The 8,481-nt window shown below is 35.5% G+C and overlaps 1 pseudogene; it reads left to right on the forward strand.

Annotated features, from left to right (window-relative positions):
• Positions 1-2,832: 2,832 nt before the first annotated feature.
• LOC149194474 (bifunctional riboflavin biosynthesis protein RIBA 1, chloroplastic pseudogene) lies at positions 2,833-5,205 on the forward strand (annotated as a pseudogene).
• Positions 5,206-8,481: the final 3,276 nt, after the last annotated feature.

Raw genomic sequence — 8,481 nt, forward strand, 5'->3', positions numbered from 1 at the left:
TCCTATTCCTTTTTAATTGGTTTTCCTGGAGAGTTAGGGATGGTAAGAAAGTGATCTTAAGGAAATAACCATTTTATACATGGTTCTTGTGTCTTCAAATTATCTTATGATCTTATCCAATGCCTAAATGAAAAATGCCTCTTCTCCCTCCATAATGTGAAAGAATGGTCTTTTCTATTTCGTCTAAGAAATACTGGTTGAGTTATGCTAAGTTGGGACTGGATGGTTCTTTGGCAGAGGAGTGGAACTCTTTCATTAAGGAGCTAAATTATAAATGGGGTCTATTTAAGTAACTGAAAGGGCTTCCAAGTATGGAGATGTATTCCTCCTCAGGTAAGGAAATGGTTGGTCTTGCTTAATATGATGCAATAGCCCATTCTGCAATGGTCCAAGATTCTAGTTGGTGGAACAAATTTATTTGGAAACAGAATATTCCCAACAACCTAAAATGATTCACCTTGTTTGTTCTTCAAGAAAAAGTTCTAACCTAGGAGAACCTACAAAAAGGATGCCTCACTACCAAAGTATTGTTTCCTATGAAAATAGTTTGATGAATTTTTTTATCATCTTTTATTTGTTGTTCTACTCCTAAGAAAATTTGGCATGCAGTTCTTCTAGTTTTGGGCATTAGGGAGAATTTAGATCATATCTCCTTTGAGGTCCTTCTTTTTCACTGGGGGGGATAAGCATAAAACATTTTGCACTCTGCATATTTCTATTGCCTAGGGTATTTGGTTGCTCAAGAACACGGTAATATTCCAAAATGTGAGTATTTTCATTCTTATTCAATCTTCTAAGATTATTTCTCTCTACAGGGAATATTTATTTCTTCAAACTAGAAAAATTATGAGAAGGATCAAATTTCCTGGAATCTCACATGATCCTCTTGATTGGATTCTTTGACGGAGATTCTTAAGGGAACATATGTGGAGAGGGGTGGGGGTAGGATTATTCTGTAAAGGAATTTATTTATCCATTTCATAATTCTCCTAGGATATACATCCAATGCCAAAGTTGAACTTATAGTAAATCTACCTCCCTATTTTTATTTTTTTTTGTAACTTGCATCACCCTAAACCTTGAAAGGATTACAAAAGAAACATAGTCCTCATAGTCCACACACAAAATTGTCTTACTGGGGCACTTTAAAGGGATTCCTATGGTAAATAATTCCTCCCATGTCATTAAGCTAAACATCCATAGTGGAAATAATGAGGAAGGTCTAAATAAAACTTTGGTCAAGCGTGTCTCAAAACTTGAGAACAAGAAATTAGCAGCAACAACATTATTCAATGAAACCTTTACTGGTCTACAATGAAGGAAACAACACTATTCTGTGAAGGATTCCTTAGTGTTTTTTAGCAAAGGTTGGTGTGGCCTTTGCAAATCTGACCTGATTGTTTACAAATTACATCGTTGTTGTGAAAACTATAGAAATTCAATGTATGTTGAAAGAAAAATTATAGTGGAAGAGGGCGATCATTTGAAGTATGAACCAACCAACGGATCTCCTTCAGTTTTCCAAAGAGATTGTACCCTAAATAATTGCATTCCACTCTTGAAATATTCAAATAGAAAGAAAAGGGATCTAGATCTAACATTACTATTATTCCCAGTTGAAATGGTAGATGGCCCTATTGCTAGTGAAGGGACATCTCAGTTGAATTTTTAGCTTTATATGGAAGTGTTTCTAATCATCTTCACAACCTAGGAGGTCTTCTTTGGAATGAGATGCAGTAGAATAGAGGAATCCTTAATACATATGCAACCTAGACATTGTCTTCTATTCCCATTCAAATTGAAGCTCCTCTCTTCATGCATAGAAAAGGCCCTGAGCAATTGTTGTATGTATGTGGACAATATGTAATCAATTAATTTCAAGAGGAGAATAAAAAAAATCTTAGTTTGTAGAAGGAACCCCAAAAGCTCATTTTTGAATCAATACTCATGGCCTCTAAACTATTCCATGGTGTATATCCCTTTGAGAATTTCATTATCATAAAGGCAAACTTTTATGATGACTTTCAAGACAAGCCTCTTCCATTAGGTGATCTACTTAAAACACATATGCAACTAGAATCTCTTTTAAGACCCAAACTTATTTGAATCAACAAGGCAATTATTTTTAAACATAATCCTTTCCTGAGTTTGACATGTGTTTCTAATCTTGAAGTACTTTCAGGTAATGAATATAGTGGGCGACTGCAGCAAGAAGAACCTATGAAAGAATTGTTGTTTTTCAAGGGAAATAACACCCCTGTTAAGAGAAAAAAGTGAAAGGATATGATTTTCATTATTCTGGCTAATGACATTTATGAAGAGAATAAGGTCAGAAGGAATAAAGTTATTAGATAGTATCTTAAAATAAGATTAGGGGATGTAGTGTAGGCTCATGAATGCTAATATGTTAGGCATGGGAAGCATGTGTATATTCTACCTATGTATGAACTTGTTATTCTTATGTTACATATAGAGAGTCCATCTAGTAACCTTGAATAGAGATCAATTGTTGTTGCTTCTGTTAGAGACCCAGAATATTTGTTGGCGAGAAAAATTAATAGTGTCCTTACAACTTTACCTGATATGCTTGATATGGCTCCTTGGGAGGAAACTGGTAATAATCACAAGTTAGACAATTATTTAAAGAAAGACACTAAGAATATGGGACAAAGTCACCTATGTGCTGCAATGAAGCCAAATATAACAAGAATTAAGTGTTGAGTAACCTCCAACCCAACTCGTATTGCAACTCCATCGCAGCTCATGTGTATGTTAGTGTCATAAAAAAATATGACTATTACAAAACAATCAAACGAAAGGGATAATACAGAAATGAAGAATATAGAACTTTACACTAAAGTAGAAACTATAACTAGCTCGAATCAACTGCAAAAATCATCTTCCATAAAGGAAGAAGTCCTAAGAAGGCTTGAAATACCACTTATGGTACTGGACAAAGAAAATGAATAGAAGCTTCTTACTGAATTTAGAATATATGTGGATGCAAAAGAGGGTAAAACTACTGAGGTATCAATAAAAGACAGGGCGAAGATAATTTTGGCCCTCACATCTCCATATTCTAAACTTGGTGATTTTAGGAGACCTGGTCATACCTTCCCTTTGAAATACAAAGAAGGGGGAGTCCTAGAGAGATCTGGTCATATATAAGCATCTATAGATCTTCCAACATTAGCAAGATTAAATCCTACTACATTGCTTTATGAGGTAGTTGATGATGATGGTTCAGTGGATCACTTACCAAGGTTGCAAAAATTTGCAAAGGAGAATAATTTACCACTTATATCTATTGCAGATCTTGTTAGGTATAGAAAGAAACATGAAAACTTGGTTGAACTAAGTGCTATTGTTAGGTTGCCTACAATGTCGGGACCATTTTAGGCATATTTCTACTGTTCAAAGTTTGATGGCATGGAACATATTTCCATGGTTAAGAGTAACATGGGTGGTGGACTAGATGTATTGGTGAGGGTTCATTATAAATGTCTCATGGGAGATATATTTGGCTCAACTAGGTGTGACTATGAAAACCAACTGGCACTAACTATGCAACAGATTGAGCTAGTTGGGAGAGGAGTGTTGGTTTACTTGTGTGGTCATGAGGATAGTGGTATTGGTTTGGGACAAAAAATCCGAGCCTACAATCTTCATGATGAAAGACATGATATTGTTTAAGCTAATGTGGAGGTTGTTGGCTGCTTGTTGACTCCCATGAATAACAGCGCTAAGGAATCTAAAAATAAACCCAACCTTCACATGTTTCTTACCAGATTAAAAAAAAGGAGCATAAATTGTTTTTATAAATGCAGGTTCTCTTAGTGCATTTAATACAACATCCTCCGCAACTACTTGAGATGGTTGGGCATCATATATGAACAAGGTCTTCATGATTATATAAACTAATAGTCTATTGGTAGCTACCAGGAACCCTGGAGTCTATTGGTATCTTTTTCTCTGTCATAATATTTATAAAGATGAGGCCTTCATTACATGTGCCAAATTTTATATTGATATAGACATGGGAAAGAGCTTTCCAAGTGTGATTCACTTGAGACATGTACTATTTTAAACAATCATACTCTAAGCACTAATGACATAATAAAAGAGTTTGAAGTAATTCGAGGGGAATTAAAGAAAATATCCAAGTGAAGACCAGGAGATAAAATGGGAAGTAATAAACATAGAGAGGATGAAAACACAAAGGAAAGATGAATTAAAAAACATGAAACCTTGGAAAGACCACTTAATTCCACTAAAAGTCAAACAAGAAAAGAAATAAAAAATACTCCTTCCAAAAAGTAAAGGAACAGTAAGTACCAAGGATATTAGTACACATAGTAAGATCTAGTAGTAAGTTGTGGCTTCACCAAGAGTATGAGGTTTTTGTCAAGCATAATTATAATATATTGTGTAGAAAAATAGACAAATGTGATATGTCCAATAATGTGTTGTGGATGAAAATCGAAACTAGGTGCAAATCTTGGGTGATTTTGAAAGGGTAAATACACTTCAACTATTGCAACTTAGCCAAAAGGAAGGACTGTTGTAATCGATTTTGTACACTACCTAGAATTATGTGACTTACACTTCCTGTACAAACACTCTTAATGATTTCCAAGGGTGAGCATCCCTTTGCACACTAATTTTCCAAGCCCTGTTTCAGAGAAGATCTTACAATTCAAAGGGACGTTTTCATATTCAAATATGTTTCTCCCACAAATAGTCCTTTAGATTTAAGTGGAGTTAAAGTTGGTAAAGGTTAAGTCTGGCTTAAAATCCACACCCTTGTATATAAGGGGTTGGTTCGTTCTATTGTGAGCTTTGCTGGCATTAGATAAGAACCCAGAGTTTTGCACCTAAGAAAATACACATTCATGCCAAGGCTCTAGAAGTAGGTTGAGGAGGCTAACCCACACTGTGATAGAAGATGAAGACTCTTGAAAGTGATAAAATATCAAGCTCTATAATTTCATAAACAAAGAAACATAACTAACCAATCCTATCATCCATGGATTCTCTTCAAATGATAAGCCTCTGTTTGTAAGATTTGAGAATAAAAACAAGAAGTATTCCATCTGGATAACTCTTACTGCTACACAGTGTTTATAGGGTTTATCATTAAATTTGATCCATTTAGACATTATATCAACAAATTATTGTAATAACTACCACACCTCTTGTAATTGATCCCATAGACTAATTGTTATCTTGGGAACATGGGATTAACTATTCCTGCAAGATGATATTACTAATTTGGAAGTTTATTAATGGCAACAAGTTTTGGTTTCTATTAATGCCTACAAGTTTTGGTGTAATGGAAAACCTTTACATGGTATCAAAAACTTGATCCAGGTTCATTTCCTTTGATTCCCACTCCATCTACATACACTATATTTTGCAATGAAACCCCCTAATGTAAGCACCTCATGTAAAAAAACCAGATGCTACAAATTTTCTTATCGTTATTTTTCCAATGTGGATTAAATGTGGCATTTTCTTATTTGTCAAGCTATACATGTTTTGTCATGTCGAGTAGCCAAGTCATATATAAGGTTAATGATTGAGGCCTTAATCTACGTTCGTTCATTGCACAAGTCTTTATACTATCATAGTGTGAAGAGCAGATCTTAGCTTCCTCTAAGACTTTAGACTATTATACTCAACATTAACACATATACACAATTTTATTGTGACAATTAGAAGCCCTTAAATAGGGATGTGTTATTTGAAATGGGTCTAGGTACGAGATCCAATTTAACTTTGAACATTGGGTTGAGTTCAACACATAAAAATCGTGAGTTTTGTAGGTTTACATACATACCTTACTTGAAGTCCTTTTATATTGCCTTGGAGAAGTTAAAAGAATGGTCAAAGACATGAAATTTATGTGGAGATTTAGGCCACATAATTGCATAGATAATTGAAGGATAGTTTCATAAGTTGAGAAACATATTTCAAAATGGTTTTCCTCAAGTTCATTCCCATCATGGTGGCACTGATTGGACAGTTGAGGATGCAAAGGACAAAATCAACAAACTGTTGGAGGAATATGAGATAAGGACAGATATTGGAGAAGCATGCCAATGTATATGGGACTATAATATGCCATTTTCCCAATGAGGTTGTGAAAAAATCTTTGGTTATGGAAGTGGAGAAAAAAATTATAGGTTGTTGAATTTATTGCAGGAATGTTCAAGTGAAGGTTTTATTGCAATAAATCAAATGATGAAAGGTTTCACAAGGGTAGCTTAACGACTTGGCCTTGGATATTCCCAAATCTAGGGAAAGGTTTTCAAGCTATGTTGAATAGGCAAAAGTGAATGGTTGGCTTGTGCCATCTTTCACCTACAACACAAAATCTGATCCCACAAAGTCAAATGCGAACATGTCTTCGTGAGCTCAGAGATATTTCCATGGCTCTCTCCATATGGTCAGGAAAACTAGTGTTAGTAAATGGACAAGTATGGTTGTAGAATTCATATTTGAGGGGATATTTGGAAACATCAACTTGATTTCCATTCTAAAATGTGCCAGAACTAAACTCTAAGATTTTACAATTAAGTTATATGTTTTGGTTGAGAATCTCAAGGCTTTCCATAAAAGAAGCCAAAATACATTAATAATGACAATTTAAATTGATAATAGATAGAAGTACATGTTATACATGTACAAAAGATTCTTTAACACGGTAGGGATTAGTTTTCTGAAATGAAAAATCGAATGCAAGGAGGAACAATTGTTGAGGTGAAAGTAACCAAGATATAGTATAGGGACATGGTAATGTGTCTATACTTATATCAAATGGTGTTTTCAAAAAGATACAAAAGTCTTGTATGTTCCCAGCTTCAAGCACAATTTGTTGCATGTAAGTCCAATCACAAAAGAAAACATAAAGTAGAGCTTGCTGAGAAGAATTGTCTTGACCAATGTTACACCAAGTTTTAGGGGAAGGGGGGCAAGGAGAAGGGATTTTGGTGATGGATAGAAGGTACCCTAGAATTAAACAATGGACGACACAATGGGGGCGGGAAAAAAAATTAAAGATGCATAAATTGTTATTACAAATTAAATATGTAAAAGCCTAAAACAATGAAAATGTTAAATGCACAAAGTGAAGGAAATTCAAGTGCAAGTAACTTATAAACATACATGATAAATTATGAATGATAATATTCATGTAGGTTTTAACCCTGTACAGAAATTACCTGCATATGAATTCTAAAACACAGAAAATAAACAATGCGAGAGCATAACACATAAAACACATATACACAGAGATTTTCCCATGGATCCCAAAACTGGGACTACGAGCTTGATTTTTCATTATTTTCATTTCAATGCAATAATAAATATTTATACATGCCGAAGCATCCAATACCATGGACCGAAAAATCATCGCGTCCAAAACCATGGACCGAAAACCATTGCATCCAAAAACATGTGCGAAAATCATGTGCAAAACCATAGGTGGGTCCGCCCAACCTAACATAGGGTCCAAAACCAAAATTTTCTAAGGCGTTGCCTCGAACCCCATAAATTGGGGTTATGGGTACCCCTCAAACCCCCTGTGACCTCCCCCCCTCTGACCATGGGCTAGTCGTGAAAAGAATATAACACAACCCAACATTCTCCCACTTGCTGTTTTCTTTCCATAGGGGACCACAAGAGAGCTTAGTCATTTATCTAGCCCTACAATGCCCATTGTTTCTCTACACCAAGAGAACTTTGTAAATGCATCTACAGTACTCTTCAAAGTGTCAACCTTTACCAGCAACACCTTTTTGTCTTCTATCATATCCCTCACAAAGTGATACTGAACATCAATGTGCTTTGTCTTTGAATGATATGCAGGGTTCTTTGCCAAGAAAATTGCACTTTGGCTGTCACAGTCTATCCTTATAGCTTCTTGTACTAACTCCATACTTGAACATAATCTCTGCAACCAAACTACTTCCTTGCTTGCATGAGTGGCTACCATGTATTCTGCCTCTGTAGTTGATAGTGCCACTACATATTGTTTTTTACTCATCCAACTGACTGCACCTCCAAATAGGTTAAACACATACCCACTTATAGATCTTCTCTTTTCCAGATCTCCAGCCCAGTCTGCATCAACAAAGCCAGGAATATCCAACACTCTGTCCAATCCTAGTCTTCTTTAGTAGAAAAAACCATAATCACTAGTGCCATGCAAATACCTGAAAACCCGCTTCACTGCTGTCCAATGCTCCTTTCCTGGTTTTGACATAAACTTGCCCAATACTCCCACTGCATGTGTAATGTCTGGTCTAGTATAGACCATTGCATACATCAGGCTACCAACTGCACTTTTATATGGAACACGGGACATGTCCTCTTCCTCTTCTTATGTCTTGGGACACTGTTCAGCAGACAACCTCACACCCAGGAATAGGAACCTTCATTGGTTTACTATCCTGCATATTAAACCTCTGCAATATTGTC

Source organism: Pinus tabuliformis, chromosome 2_2, assembly GCF_031772625.1.
Source record: "Pinus tabuliformis cultivar Carrire ecotype Pingquan chromosome 2_2, CPIR1, whole genome shotgun sequence".
In the NCBI taxonomy this organism is placed as follows: Eukaryota; Viridiplantae; Streptophyta; class Pinopsida; order Pinales; family Pinaceae; genus Pinus; species Pinus tabuliformis.